Source organism: Somniosus microcephalus, chromosome 3, assembly GCF_052327205.1.
Source record: "Somniosus microcephalus isolate GS21.2 chromosome 3, FLI_Smic_1.0, whole genome shotgun sequence".
NCBI lineage: Eukaryota > Metazoa > Chordata > Chondrichthyes > Squaliformes > Somniosidae > Somniosus > Somniosus microcephalus.
The window spans coordinates 110,796,828-110,814,004 of record NC_140989.1 but is presented as its reverse complement, the minus strand read 5'-3'; positions in this window follow the sequence as shown (position 1 = coordinate 110,814,004).

Here is a 17,177-nt window from a genome sequence, read left to right as displayed (position 1 = left end):
GCAGCATCTCCCAAACCCACGACCTCTACCACCTAGAAGGACAAGGGCAGCAGGCGCATGGAAACACCATCACCTCCAAGTTCCCCTCCAAGTCACACACCATCCTGACTTGGAAATATATTGCCATTCCTACATCATCGCTGGGTCAAAACCCTGGAATTCCCTCCCTAACAGCACTATGGGAGTAGCTTCACTACATGGACTGCAGTGGTTTAAGAAGACAGCTCACCACCACCTTCTCAAGGGTAATTAGGGATGGGCAATAAATGCTGGCTTTGCCAGTGGTGCCCACGCCCTAGGAACACATTTTAAAAAAATGTCAGTCTTTTTCCATGTCAGAGTGACTTGTACAAGAACTTCCACCACCTGCTCCAGCCACAATGCACCTCCCCTTTAAAAAGTGCAGGCTGGCTTTAAGTAGTGCAGGCTACTTTTAACTTGTGCTTGTCTCTCACAATTTTGGGCCCCCTGCTAGCTGCACACTACAATCATGATAATGAGCAGGTGGCACGAAGTTGCCCCCTATGTCTTATAGCTACTCACCTCCCAAACTCCCTCAAATCAAACTGAACCCCTCTTACTTCCCCTGAACCTCCCCTTTTATGTTCACCTGCCTGGAGAAAGTCTCCTCCCACTCCAGGTGCAGTTATCTTTAAAGGGGAGCTCCATAAAGGGGCCATACCCTTACCCGGGGACCAGAGCTCTCATTCACCCTGCTATTGTGGTTAGATTATTGAGGTTGGTTTTTGGATTGTGTGGCAAGGTTATTGGGGCTGGTCAAAAATCTATGTGTGGTGTGTGCTAGGGTTTCCCATATGCACTTTGAGTGGGCAAGGCTCCCCATCAGCAGTGTGATGTCAGAAACCTATCCCTAATGTATTTAATAGGAAACCTATTTAAAATCAATTTTTAAAAGGTATAGAATTTGGGAAATTGCTCCAGTATTGTATAATTTACTCAATTCAAAACAACTGGAAGAAATGCAGATGATTATCCTTGCCATGTAAAACCCTGAGCTGCTCCCACTTTTTCCAGATACTGTATTCTCTTTGAAGCTGCTTTTGAATTGTCAAAGTTTTATTTATCTGCTATTCACTTCAGCTTCAAAGGTGAGATAGCCTTTCTCAATGTCTTTCAAAATTCCTTATAGTTATTTTATATCGTCAAAGACAGTCTGCTAAAAAGCAACATAAAATCTAATTGAGAAAACATCCCAGCTAATATGGACATGTCCTTGGAATGTGTTTCTAGGTAAAATTGGAACACAACAAGTGCCTACTTCAGTTTATCAAGGTCATAATGTGACCAGATTAGGGGTCGATACAAATTTGTAAAACCTGTAGAAGTGGCCACTCATAAGTATTGCTTACTGTTTTTATATGCATGTTATTGGAATGCATATAGATTGTGCAGGTAGTTGAAAAATGAGAAAATGCTATTAAATTGATTATAAAGTTGTTCAGGATAATCATCTCTTCATTCTACTCTAACCTTTCTCACTTTTCTAGTTTAGGAATGCATTATATTGGCAAACACTGCGATAGATGCTGCTCCAAGTAGCAATAAAACAATTGCAATTACGTTGGCTTTGGAAACTATAAATAATTCCTATAATTGTCTCTGCCAGAATTACTTCATAAATCTCCATTTGATCAAAATAGAGGAAGACCACAGCAGCTCAAGAGCTGCCACATACAGCTCCTCTTGACAGTGTGGTTAGGTGACTGAAGGATAAAGTGCTTCACAACATAACTCATGCTGCGTCAGATTTCTTGTGGGATCTTCTCCAAACTAATTTAAGATATCCCAAGTTGCACCTTGTTTAGATGAAACTGTTGTGTCGGTACCTTTCTACCTAGACACAATTTAGGACTCAGAACTCAGAGGTTCAAACATGAAGTGCTTTATTGGAAGGAAAGGAAGTTCTGGAAAGTTCCGAACAAAGAGAGCTAAACTTAACAGAGAACACCCAACCATTTATCTCCTGTGACAGCGCCACCACAGGTGGGAGGAGAACACACAATAGAACACACAATACATAACAGAAACAGATTTTATGATTTTACTCCATAGTGTAATTCACAATAATTTGGGTATTCTAATTTTATTTTGGTTATTCTGCATATGCACAGTTCCCTTTTGAGAGCAATGCACCACAAGTGTAGCTTGAAGAGAATGACTGACAGGTAGTTTAGAATATATATGTGTTGTGGTTTGTGTGCATCCAATCGATCTGTTGGATAGAGGACAAACCATCTGACACTGCTGGGAAATGCCCAAAAATGTACAAACCAATTAAGCATATCTACAGCATAATGAATTGTGATTTTCAGGGGACAACGTCACACCGGATGGAGCCAGTAATGGAAGTTATAGCTAAGTTTGTTTCTATTATAAATAATAATAATACAACTTGGGGTTAAGTTTCCTTCTTATGCATTATAATATCATCTCAAATGTTCATTCTATTGCTGCCTTGTAACGCTTGCCCTGATTTTAATCCAGGCAGCCTGGTGGGAATGGTATGAACTGGGAGTTAAAATGGCAGATAAGCGGAAGCCGCTCTGTTCCCATAGCATTCCCGACCCTTCACCATTTTAAGTGCAAGGATTCTGACAGCGTGGAGGCCACCAGCCATAGGTTGGGGCCTAATTAAAATGTGAAAGTTGTGACCTGACGCTGCAATGCAATTTTAGCTTAAAAGCATGGGAGACCTCCAAGGTCAGCAAAACCTGGCAAGAGTTAGCAGAGTGGCCAGGTGAGGCAAAGGTAAGTATATTTTTTTCATTTTTGTGAGGATTACTTAAGGGCCAGGCGGAGAAAGCCCCACAAGGAATCCCAGGGCCTCCTCTGCCTCCGCCATCCTTTGCCGTTCCACAATCAGAGCTCTTTGGAGACCCCAATCCAGGCACTAACTTTATGCTGTGCCCTTGGTTCCCTGGAGGCGCCAGCCTCTTGCCAGATTTCCTACTCCTGCCCATTGGTTTGAACATCATTCCTGCCAGCTTTGGGCGGGAGACCGTACAGGCACATTTAAATAAGGCCTGGGAGTTAGAATGGCCTGGGCCTCATGCCGAGGAGTCTGTGGGGGGATCACGCCTGCTCTGCACACCGCCCACCCTGGATCCACCCCAGGTTAAAATTGGGACTGCTATGTAGTAAGACATTCAACCCTGTATCTTTTTGTACCAGTTGTGTAGATAATTGTTCCTTTCATTATTGAGATTGGCTATATTGTGAATTGGTTAGAAGCTGACTGTGGTTTTGGAATGTATCCAAGAAGGTCTAAGAGTCACCTTAGTGAAGTCTTGACTTGGGCTGGCAGAAGCCATTGCCTTCTTGACAGCACCATTAGACAATACACACGAGTAACTTTTTAAAAATTTGTTTATGTGATTTGGGGTCGCTGGCAAGGCCAGCATTTATTGCCCATCCCTAACTGCCCTTGAGAAGGTGGTGGTGAGCCACCTTCTTGAAACACTGCAGTCCGTGTGGTGAAGGTACTCCCACAGTGCTGTTAGGGAGGGAGTTCCAGGATTTTGACCCAGCGACGATGAAGGATCGGCGATATACTTCTAAGTCAGGATAGTGTGTGACTTGGAGGGGAATTTGGAGGTGGTGGTGTTCCCATGCGCCTGCTGTCCTTGTCCTTCTAGGTGGTAGAGGTCGCGGGTTTGGGAGGTGCTGTCGAAGAAGCCTTGGTGAGTTGCTGCAGTGTATCTTGTAGATGGTAAACAATGCAGCCACGGTACACCGGTGGTGTAGGGAGTGAATGTTTAAGGTGGTGGATGGAGTGCCATCAAGCAGGCTGCTTTGTCCTGGATGGAGTCGAGCTTCTTGAGTGTTGTTGGAGCTGCACTCATCCAGGCAAGTGGAGAGTATTCCATCACACTCCTGACAGGCTACAGGGAGGAGGTAAGAGCTCTAGCAGAATGGTGCAAGTACAACAACCTCTCCCTCAACATCAGCAAAACAAAGGAGATGATCGTGGACTACAGGAAGTGGCAGGGGGAGGGACACACCCCAATCTACATCGAAGGGGCTGAGGTGGAGAGGGTCAGCAGCTTCAAATTCCTGGGTGTATTCATTACGGAGGACTTAACGTGGTCACATCACATCGACGTCATAACGAAGAAAGCATGCCAACGCCTGTTCTTCCTCAGGAGACTGAAGAAATTTGGAATGGCCCCCCAGATTCTCACCAACTTCTACCGGTGCACCATCGAGAGTATCCTGTCCGGCTGCATCACTACCTGGTATGGCAACTGCACCGCCACAGACCGCAAGGCTCTACAGATGGTGGTGAAAGCTGCACAACATACTATAGGAATTAAACTACCTGCTGTCCAGGATATCTACCCCGAGAGGTGCCGGGGGAAGGCCCTGAGAATCATTAAAGACGCGAGCCACCCCAGCCACAACCTCTTCGCCCTGCTCCCGTCCGGTAAGAGATATCGAAGCATACGGTCTCGTACCAGCAGGTTTCGAAACAGCTTCTACACCCAGGCCATAGGACCCATGAACGTATAATTTATTATTATTTATTACTGTTGTTTTATTTATTATTACTGTATTTCTATTAGTATTTTTATCATTGTTATGCCATATTTATTCCAACGTTGGGAGGACTCGTAAAAATCAACATTTCATTGTGCAGTACACACATCTGCTGCATATATGACAAATAAAATTGAATTGAATTGAACTGAATTGAATTGAATTGACTTGTGCCTTGTAGATGGTGGAAAGAACATAAGAACATAAGAAATAGGAGCAGGATTAGGCCACTTGGCCCTTCGAGCCTGCTCCGCCATTCAATAAGATCATGGCTGATCTTGGGTTCAAAGCCACATCCCCGCCCGCTCCCCATAACCCTTCACTCCCTTATCTTGCAAAAATCTGTCTATCTCCACCTTAAATGTATTTAATGACCCAGCCTCCACAGCTCTCTGGGGTAGAGAATTCCACAGATTTACGACCTTCTGAGAGAAGAAATTCATCCTCATCTCAGTTCTGCAAGGGCGATCCTTTATTCTGAAACTATGCCCCCGAGTTCTAGATTTCCCCACGAGGGGAAACATCCTCTCTGCATCTACCTTGTCGAGCCCCCTCAGTATCTTATATGTTTCAATAAGATCATCTCTCATTCTTCAAAATTTTTTGTGTTTCATGCACAAGGACCCCCAGGTCCCTCTGAACTGTAGCATTTTGTAATCTCTCTCCATTTAAATAATAATTTGCTTTTTTATTTTTCCTGCCAATGTGGATAAACTCGCACTTTCCTACATTATACTCCATCTGCCAAATGTCTGCCCACTCACTTAGCCTGTCTATATCCCTTTGCAGATTCTCTGAGTCCTCTGCACAACTTGCTTTCCCACCCATCTTTGTATCATCCACAAACTTGGCTACATTATACTCAGTCCCTTCATCCAAGTCATTAATGTAGATTGTAAATAGTTGAGGCCCCAGCACCGATCCCTGTGGCACCCCACTAGTTACCGTTTGCCAACCTGAAAATGACCCATTAATCCCAGCTCTCTGCTTTCTGTTAGGTAGCCAATTCTCTATCCATGCTAATATATTACCCCCAACTCTGTGAGCTCTTATCTTATGCAGTAACCTTTTATGTGGCACCTTGTCGAATGCCTTTTGGAAATCCAAATATACCACATCCACTGGCTCACCCTTATCCACCCTACTCATTACATCCTCAAAGAACTCCAGCAAATTTGTTAAACATGTTGCAGATGCTGGGGTCTGTATGAAAAACAAAAAACAAACAGAACTCTATTTTTTTGCTGGAAATCACAGCAGGTCCGGTCGCATCTGTGTAGTGACTTCCAGCAAAAAAATCGTTTTCTGTTTGTTTTCTGTTTTTCATACAGACCCCAGTGAAATAAAGAGTAGCTTGCCTTTCAAAAGCTAGGCTTTATTAACCTTAAAAAACCAGCAGTACATGTTAAGCACCCAGTCTCAACCAAACTGTAGAGAACTGAATTTAAGATGGCCACCACAGGTCACATGGAATCAACTAACCAATAAGTTTACAGCATATATCTCAAGGCAGGAAAACAGGCAACCAATTACAATGCTTCTTATAAAACAAGAATAATCACCACATTCACCCGTCCTTTTAAAATGTACTTCAACCTAGGTAGCCTTTACAGTTTACAATTAGTTATTTATGACTAGAGCAATACATGTATAATGCCTTCAACAATTTTAAAATTTTACTATTAAATTATTAATTATTTTAAAAGTCCATTTTTAATCGGTCGACCGGATATCTTGTTCGTGTCGACCTTCTTAGCCTTGGTGGAGTTCCTTGCCCTCCCACACCAGGAGACACAGAAATATCTTCTGCAGGGAGGCTATCAATATCCCGATTATCAACGGTTTCTGGATTGGAAGTCCCATTAGAAGGTAGACTGGGAGGGTCATGAACATCCATCGGGGGCAGACTGAGAGAATTGTAAATGTCTGCAATAGGATTGGAAATGTTCGTAGTATCTGTGATGACATCAACATTATCTGAATTATGGCTATTGTTAATGTCCTCAGGAGAGGGCTGGCCACCACAAGGAGCTAAGTCTTTAACTGAAACCGTACTTTCTTTCCCATCTTGGAATCGAATATGAGCATATTGGGAATTTGCCTCCAATAGCTCCACCTCCTCCACTAAAGGATCATACTTTGACAGTCTAACATGGCGTCGGAGCAGCACAGGTCCCTGCATAGTAAGCCATGAAGGTACTGAATATCCCGTAGAGGATCTCCGCGGATAGTTGAAGAGCCTTTCATGGGGGGTCACATTAGTAGCCGTTGAAAGCAATGATCTAATGGAATGCAGGGCATCAGGCAGTACCATTTCCCACTGTGTATTCTTAAGGTTCCGGGATGTCAAAGCCAACATAACTGCCTTCCAGATCACCCCATTGTATCGTTCGCACTGTCCATTACCCTGGGGATTATATGGGGTAGTTCTGCTAGTAGAAATTCCCCGACTCTGGAGGTATTCCTTCAACTGGGAAGACATAAAAGAACTTCCCTGATCCGAATGGATATACGCAGGCATCCCAAAGATGACAAAAAGTTGAGTCAGACATTTAATAACTGTAGCAGCTGATACATCTGCACAAGGAAAAGCAAAAAGGAACCTTTAAAACTCATCCACAACAGTAAATATATATCGATTCTGAGTCGTTGAAGGAAGAGGCCCCTTAAAATCAACGCTCAGGCGTTCAAAGTGAGAAGTAGCCTTTATAAGATGAGCTCGTTGAGGCTTAAAGAAATTTGGTTTACACCGGGTGCAGACAGAGCATGACGAAGTCATCCGCTTGACGTCTTCAACTGAAAAGGGCAAATTCTTACTGCGTACGAAGTGTATCATCCTCATAACACCAGGATGGCACAAAGCATTATGAAGATTAATAAGCGTATCTCCGTGAAGCACAGAACAATAAGCCCTCGACAGCGCATCAGCGGCAACATTATCCTTCCCCGGATGATAGACTATATCGAAATGATAGCATGCCAACTCGATCCTCCACCTCATTATTTTATCATTCTTAATCTTTCCGAAATGTTTGACATCAAACATGAAGGACACAGATTTTTGGTCAGTTACTAACGTAAAATGTCGCCCAGATAAATAATGTCTCCATTTACGCAGTGCTTCTACTATTGCGTACGCCTCTTTCTCTATTGATTAATGTCTCTGCTCACTATTGCTCAGAGTACGTGAGAAAAAGGCCACAGGTCTTCCATTTTGGTTCAGGGTAGCCCCAATTGCAAAATCGGAAGCGTCCGTCTCAATCACAAAGGGAACCTGCTCATCAATAGAATGCACAACTGCTCCAAGGATATCCTTTTTAAGATTATCAAAACACATCCTGGCCTCCCATGATAGAGGATATGTCGTAACCCGAATAAGGGGCCGGATCTTCTGCGAGAAGTTTGCAATCCAATTAGAATAATAAGAAAACAGTCCAACAACTCGTTGCAAGGCCTTAGAATTAGTAGGGCAAGGTAACTCAATCAGTGGTCGCAGCCATTCTGGATCTGGTTTAATCTTGTTTCCCGAGATAATATACCCCAGTAAATTTACCTCAGTGGTCGAAAAGATACACTTCTCTTTATTGAAAGTTAAGCCAACTTTTTCCGCAACTTGAAGGAATCTTTCTAGATTAAAATCGTGCTCCACCCTTGATTTGCCACACACCGTGATGTCATCTAAATATGAGAAGGTGTCAGAGAGAGAGTTATCACTTATAAAAGCATCCATTGCCCGTTGAAAACAGGTGACACCGTTAGTAACACCGAATGGTACTCGGCAAAACTGGTACAGCTTTCCGCCAGCTTCAAAGGCCGTATATGGTTTGTCCCTCTTAGCGATAGGAATCTGATGATAAGCACTCTTTAGGTCAATAGTGCTAAAAACCTTATATTGAGATACTTTATTGATAAGCTCATCAATCTTAGGCAGGGGGTACGCATCTAATTGAGTATACCTGTTAATAGTTTGAGAGTAGTCTATCACCATTCGCTTCTTATGTCTCTCATTAGTGGTGACAACTACCTGTGCCCGCCAGGGCGAAAAACTAGGTTCAATGATTCCTTCCGATAAAAGACGTTGAACTTCAGAATTAATAAATTCTTTATCCTGACTGCTATACCTTCTTGACTTGGTAGCAATTGGCTTACAGTCCAGCATCAAATTGGAAAAAAGTGATAATGGAGAAATGAATGAAGAAGTTAATCCACAAATAGACAAAGGTGGCTTAGTTCCTCCGAAAGAAAGACTGAGGGACTCATGTAATTGAAGCACATCATGACCAATCAAAATGTCCGCACAGAGATTAGGCAGAATGGATAGGCATATATCAGTATACGTATTACCTAGGAGAATTAATTTCACAAGGCAACAACCAGCTACTTGTGAGGTGAGAGTCGTCTGAGCCATACACACCTGATAGGAAGCAGGCGAAATTTTCAAACGCTTCTCCCTCACAAACTGAAGACTTATAAAGCTCTCAGTACTGCCGTATCTATAAGGGCCTTCACTTCTAACCCATTAACTTGGGCCATGACTATAGCTTTGTTTAGGCCATGGGAAAAGGCGGCAGAAACTGATGCAATAAACGCCTTATCTAAAGGCTGAATGGTCGCAGAGGAGGCAACCGATTTGCAAACACGTGCATAATGACCTCCCTTGCCACATTTACTACACACAGCCTTCCGGGCAGGGCACTTCAGACGGGGGTGCCGGGCGTTCCCGCAAAAATAACACTTCTGAATCCTGGAGGCAACAGCTGCCGAAGTAGAAACTGTTTCGGAATCTGATAAACCACTCCTATTAAATCCACGTGACTCCCTTTCATCCGGAACTGCCGAAACCATGGTCGCAGGCCGATCAAAAAGAGCATAAGAATCCGAACTTCTCTGAGCCAAATCCAATGTAGAGGCTTGCTCAAAAGCACTCTTAAGATCCAAGGTCTTATTTTCTAATATCCGCTGACGAATTGATCTAGACAGTAATCCATTAATAAATGCATCCCGTACCGACTCTTCCTTATGTTCTTCTGCAGACATGGCCTTATAATTACAGTTAGCACCAAGGCGCCGGAGTGCTTGTAAATAAGCATCCAAGGATTCTCCCACCTGCTGCCTACGGGCAGATAAAAGGTGACGTGCAAATACTTCATTTTTGGGTTTAACAAAAAAAAATTCCAACGTAGCAATAGCCAATTCATAAGTTTCACAGTCCAAAATATACTTATACACATCCGGAGCAATGTAGTTGATTAGTATATCCAACTTACTCAGAGATTGCTGATCCAACACGCCCAAAAAGTTTTTAAATGTACGATACCAATGTTTCCATTGATCATCCACTCTTGCAGAATTAGGGTCAGCATTAAATCGTTCCGGTCGAAGATATCGTTCCATTATAGCAAAAGGTTAATAAATTGAAATAAAGAGTAGCTTGCCTTTCAAAAGCTAGGCTTTATTAACCTTAAAAAACCAGCAGTACATGTTAAGCACCCAGTCTCAACCAAACTGTAGAGAACTGAATTTAAGATGGCCACCACAGGTCACATGGAATCAACTAACCAATAAGTTTACAGCATATATCTCAAGGCAGGAAAACAGGCAACCAATTACAATGCTTCTTATAAAACAAGAATAATCACCACACCCAGCATTTGCAACATTTGACCCCTTGTGACCCCACCTCATTGTTCTTTGATGTAATGTTTTCCTGACTGACCTGTTTGGACACCATTCACACCTTTGATTGCTGTGATTATCTCTCTGCCGAGGTGTGATAAAGGGCAGTTAGAAAGATTACCTGTAATTATCTGGCAGTATTCTCTGACTATATATGCTGTGCCTATATGCAACTCTTCACTACACCTGACGAAGGAGCAGCGCTACGAAAGCTTGTGATTTCAAAAAAAGCTGTTGGACTATAACCTGGTGTTGTGTGACTTCTTATATTTGTCCACCCCAGTCCAACACCGGCATCTCCACATCACCATTACATACTGTTATAGGAAACCATCCCAGATACACTCTATGAACTCCTCCCCAAGGCTACCATGGCCATATTTGATTTGTCCAATCAATATGGAGATTAAAATCACCCATGATTAATTACCGTACCTTTTTTACAGGCCTCTATTATTTGTTGATTTATACGCTGTCCAACAGCATTGCTACTGTTCGGGGGCCTGTAGACTACGCCCACCAGAGACTTTTTCCACTTATTATTTTTTATCTCCACCCAAACCGATTCTAAATCTTGATCTTCTGAGCCAATATCACTTCTTACCACTGCACTGATCCCATCCTTTACCAACAAAGCCGCCCCACCTCCCTTTCCTTTCTGTCTATCCTTCCGAACTGTCAAATACCCTGGAATATTCAGTTCTCAGCCCTGGTCACATAGAAACATAGAAACATAGAAGATAGGAGCAGGAGTAGGCCATTCGGCCCTTCGAGCCTGCTCCGCCATTCAATGAGATCATGGCTGATCATCCAAATTCAGCACCCTGTCCCTGCCTTCTCCCCATATCCCTCGATCCCTTTAGCCTTAAGAAATATATTCAACTCTTTCTTGAATATATTTAATGAACTGGCCTCCACCGCCCTCTGTGGCAGAGAATTCCACAGGTTCACCACTCTCTGGGTGAAGAAATTCCTCCTCATTTCAGTCCTAAATGGCATACCCCTTATCCTTAGACTATGACCCCTGGTTCTGGACTCCCCGGCCATCAGAAACATCCTTCCTGCATCTAGTCTGTCCAGGCCTGACAGAATTTTATAGGTTTCGATGAGATCCCCTCTCAATCTTCTAAACTCCAGTGAGTATAAGCCCAATCGACACAATCTCTCCTCATACGTCATTCCTGCCATCCCAGGTATCAGCCTGCTGAATCTTCGCTGCACTCCCTCCATGGCAAGAACGTCCTTCCTCAGGTAAGGTGACCAAAACAGCACACAATACTCAAGCTGTGGTCTCACCAAGGCCCTGTATAACTGTAGCAAGACATCCATGTTCCTGTACTCGAACCCTCTTGCTACGAAGGCCAACATACCATTTGCCTTCTTAATCGCCTGCTGCACCTGCATGCTTACCTTCAGCGACTGGTGCACAAGAACACCCAGGTCTCTTTGCTCTTCCACTTCTCCCAATCTATTGCCATTCAAATAATAATCTGCCTTCCTGTTTTTGCCACCAAAGTGAATAACCTCACATTTATCCACATTATAGTGCATTTGCCATGTTTCTGCCCAATCACCCAACCTGTCCAAATCGTACTGGAATTTCACGACATCCTCCTCACAGCTTACCCTCCCACCCAGCTTTGTGTCGTCTGCAAATTTGGAGATATTACATCCAATTCCCTCGTCCAGATCATTAATATATATTGTGAACAGCTGGGGTCCTAGGACCGATCCTTGCGGTACCCCACTAGTCACTGCCTGCCACTCGGAAAACGACCCGTTTATTCCAACTCTTTGCTTTCTGTCCGCCAACCAGTTCTCTATCCAAGTCAATACCTTGCCCCCAATCCCATGTGCCTTAATTTTGCATGCTAATCTCTTATGGGGGACCTTATCGAAAGCCTTCTGAAAGTCCAAATACACCACATCCACTGGTTCTCCCTTATCTATTTTACCAGTTACATCCTCAAAAAATTCCAGTAGATTAGTCAAGCATGATTTACCTTTTGTGAATCCATGTTGACTTTGTCCGATCCTGTCACTGCTTTCCAAGTGCTCTGCTATTACATCTTTTATAATAGACTCTAGCGTTTTCCTCACTACCGATGTCAGGCTTAGCGGTCTATAATTCCCCGCTTTTTCTCTACCACCTTTTTTGAATAGTGGGGTAACATTAGCTACCCTCCAATCCATGGGTACTGTTCCAGAGTCTATCGAGTTCTGGAAGATGACCAGCAGTGCATCTACTATTTCTAGGGCCACTTCCTTAAGTACCCTGGGATGTAGATTATCAGGCCCTGGGGATTTATCGGCCTTCATTCCCATCAATTTTCCTAACACCATTTCCCTACAAATACTGATTTCTTTCAGTTCCACCCTTTCATCAGACCCTATGTTCCCCGGCATCTCTGGGAGGTTATTTGTGTCCTCCTTTGTGAAGACAGAACCAAAGTATGAATTTAGTTGGTCTGCCATTTCTTTGTTTCCCATTATAAATTCCCCTGATTCTGACTGCAAGGGACCTACGCTTGACTTCACCAATCTTTTTCTCTTCACATATCTATAAAAGCTTTTACAGTCAGTTCTTATGTTCCCAGCGAGCTTACTCTCATATTCTATTTTCCCTTTCTTAATTAATCCCTTTGTCCTCCTTTGTTGAATCCTAAACTGCACCCAATCCTCTGGATTATTGCTTTTTCTGGCCAATTTATATGTCCTCTCCTTGGATCTTATGCTATCCCTAATTTCCCTTGTTAGCCACGGTTGAGTCACCTTTTTTGTTTTATTTTTATGCCAAACTGGGATGAACAAATTCTGTAGCTCATCCATTCGGTCTTTGAATGTTTGTCATTGCCTATCCACCGTCAACCCTTTGAGTGCCATTCCCCAATCAATTGTACCCAACTCGCTCCTCAGACCATCGTAGTTTCCTTTATTTAAATTGAGGACCCTAGTCTCTGAGTCAACTACTTCATTCTCCATCTTAATGAAGAATTCGATCATATTATGATCGCTCCGACCCAAGGGGCCTCGTACAATAAGATTGCTAATTAATCCTTTCTCGTTACATAATACCCAGTCTAAGATGGCCTGATCTCCGGTTGGTTCCTCGACATATTGGTCCAGGAAACCATCCCGTAAACACTCCAGGAATTCCTCCTCCACAGTATTGTTACTAATTTGGTTGGCCCAATCTATATGTAGATTAAAGTCACCCATGATGACTGCTGTGCCCTTATTGCACGCTTCTTTAATTTCCCTTTTAATGCCATCCCCAACCTCCGCCTTACTGTTTGGAGGTCTATATACTACTCCCACTAATGTTTTTTTCCCCTTAGTATTTCTCAATTGTACCCATACAGATTCCACATCATCAGAGCTAATATCCTTCATTACAATTGTATTAATCCCTTCTTTAACCAGTAATGCTACCCCACCTCCCTTTCCTTTTTGCCTATCTTTCCTGAATATCGAATACCCCTGGATGTTGAGTTCCCAGTCTTGGCCATCCTTGAGCCACGTTTCCGTAATCCCAACCAAATCATATTCGCTTATCTCTATTTGCGCAGCCAATTCGTCCACCTTATTACAAATGCTCCTCGCATTAAGACAGAAAGCCTTTAGGCTTGTTTTTTTAACGCTCTTAGACCTATTAGAATTATTATTTACTGTAGCCACGTTTGATTTAAACCGTTGATTTCTCTGACTGCCACTTTTGTTTTTCTCCTTCCTATCTTTTGCTTTTATCTCTGTTTCCCTTTCCTCTGTCTCCCTGCTCAGGTTCCCAACCTCCTGCCATTTTAGTTTAAACCCCCCCGAACAGTGCTAGCAAACCTCCCCGCAAGGATATTTGTCCCGTTCTGGTTCAGGTGCAACCCGTCCGACTTGTACAAGTCCCACCTTCCCCAGAAGCAGACCCAGTGATCCAGGAAATGAAAGCCCTCCCTCCTGCACCAACTCTTTAGCCACGCATTCATCTGCTCTATCCTCCTATTCCTATACTCACTAGCACGTGGCACCAGGAGCAATCCAGAGATTACAACCTTTGAGGTCCTGCTCTTTAATCTGCTACCTAGCTCCCTAAATTCTTGCTGCAGGTCCTCATCCCTCTTCCTACCCATGTCATTGGTCCCAATGTGAACCACGACCTCTGACTGTTCACCCTCCCCCTTCAGAATGCCCTGCAGCCGTTCAGTGACATCCTTGACCCTGGCACCAGGGAGGCAACAAACCATCCTGGAGTCACGTCTACGGCCACAGAAACACCTATCTGTTCCCCTTACGATAGAATCCCCTACCACTATTGCTCTCCCACTCTTTTTCCTCCCTTCCTGAGCAGCAGAAGCACCCCTGGTGCCAAGAAGTTGGCTGCTGCTGCCTTCCTCTGGTAAGTCATCCCCCTCAACAGTATCCAAATCGGTATACCTGTTTGAGAGGGGGATGGCCACAGGGGTCCCCTGCACTACCTGCCTGCCTCTACTGCTCTGCCTGATGGTCACCCATTTCCCTTCTGCCTGTGCAGCCCTTACCTGCGGTGTGACCAACTCAGTAAACATGTTTTCCACGACCCTCTCAGCATCGTGAATGCTCCAAAGCCCATCCATCCGCAGCTCCAGCGCCGCAATGCGGTCTGCTAGTAGCTGCAGCTGGATGCATTTCTGGCAGACATGGTCGTCATGGACACAGGCAGCGTCCCTGAATTCCCACATAGAGCAAGAGGAGCATAACACGGGGCTGGGCTGTCCTGACATGACTTACCCTTTAATTAATTTAAATTAATTCACTACCACCAATTAAAGATAAACACTAGTGTGCTTGTATGGTTTACCAACAGTCCCCGCTACACCAGAAAGACCTTAGCAACTATAAACCACAGAGTTAAAGTTTAAAAAATAGATAAATACTCACCAACCAATCACTTTCCTGCTCCCTGGTGATGTCACACTCTGATTACTTTTTACCTCTCTCCCCGCTGCTGAGTTGGCAAGCCTCGCTGCTCCCTGGTCCAAACTGGTCGGGCCTCGCTGCTCGCGCCGGTTTTTATCCGCGCTCCTCGCCTCGCTGCTCCCTGGTCCAAACTGGTCGGGCCTCGCTGCTCGCGCCGGTTTTTATCCACGCTCCTCGCCTCGCTGCTCCCTGGTCCAAACTGGTTGGGCCTTGCTGCTCGCGCCGGTTTTTATCCGCGCTCCTCGCCTCGCTGCTCCCTGGTCCAAACTGGTCGGGCCTCGCTGCTCGCGCCGGTTTTTATCCGCGCTCCTCGCCTCGCTGCTCCCTGGTCCAAACTGGTCAGGCCTCGCTGCTCGCGCCGGTTTTTATCCACGCTCCTCGCCTCGCTGCTCCCTGGTCCAAACTGGTTGGGCCTTGCTGCTCGCGCCGGTTTTTATCCGCGCTCCTCGCCTTGCTGCTCCCTGGTCCAAACTGGTCGGGCCTCGCTGCTCGCGCCGGTTTTTATACCACACTCCTCGCCTCGCTGCTCCCTGGTCCGAACTGGTCGGGCCTCACTGCTCGCACCTTGTAACCACGTCTCTGTAATGGCGATCAGATCATACCCATTTGTATCTATTTGTGCCATCAACTCATCTATCTTGTTACGAATGTTGCATGCATTCAGATATAGAGCTTTTAACTTTGTCTTTTTACCATTTCTCCTTGTTTTGGCCCCATTTTCTGTTGCACTCTTATTTTTAAACATTCTGTCCCTTTCTGTCACACTCTGGTTATTATTTTCCCCATCTCTATCCTGCTCTATTGCTTTCTCATTTCTCATTGACTTTTTAAATTCCTGCTCACCTGGACACCACCCCCCCAACTATTTAGTTTAAATAACTTCATTTAACTCAGATTATGAATGCTTTCATCTACTATGGTGTACGCAACTCAAATCTCTTTCCTAAGTGGGATTCCTGAATCAGAAGATCTGGAGAACAAGGCAAGGTTTTCCCATAAATAAATGAGTGGGTTTGGAGCGTGGGGGCAGTTAAATTGTTAAAAATGGGATTTCCGACCAGGTCCCACCTCCAACCTGCCCACTTCTGGTTTTGCCGGAGGCGGGACGGGGGCGGGCGACCAACCCGCTCCCAGGGACGTTACCTCAATTTAAACATTGTAATGAGGCTGGAAGCCTCTATTTTCCCTCCATTTGCTGCATCCGGGAGGTAAGTGGCTTTGTACCTACCTCCCGGATCCAGGGTCCCTACCTAATACACCTCACGTGATTGGAGACCCCCCCGCAACGAGGCCTCCGATCGCATTCCCAGGTTTCTCCCCCAGGCCTCCCCCTCCAATGATGATGATGAGGCCAACCACGATCCTCCGGGCCCCCTGCTGATCCTCTGCCCCCCACGATGCCTCCGATCCCTGGCCGGACCCCCCCCAGCGATCCCCGATGCCTCCTGATGATCCCTGACCCCCCCGCGATCCCCGACCACCACCCCCCATCACTTGCCGATCCCCGATCTCCCTGATCCCCGACCACCCCCCCAATCGCCTGCCAATCCCCGATCTCCCCAATCCTTGACCACCCCCCCATCGCCTGCCAATCCCCGATCTCCCCAATCCCCGACCACCCCCCATCGCCTGCCGATCTCTGATCTCCCCAATCCCCGACCACCCCCCATCGCTTGCCAATCCCCGATCTCCCCAATCCCCGACCACCCCCCGTCACCTGCCGATGCCCAATCTCCCCAATACCCGACCACTCCCCCATCGCCTGCCGATCCCCGATCTCCCCAATCCTCGACCACCCCCCCATTGCCTGCCGATCCCCGATCTCCCCAATCCCCGACCACCCCCCCTCGCCTGCTGATCCCCGATCTCCCCAATCCCCAACCACCCCCCCATCGCCTGCCGATCTCCGATCTTCCCAATCCCCGACCATCCCCCATCGCCTGCCGATCCCCGATCTCCCCAATCCCCGACCATTCCCCATCACCTGCCAATCCCCA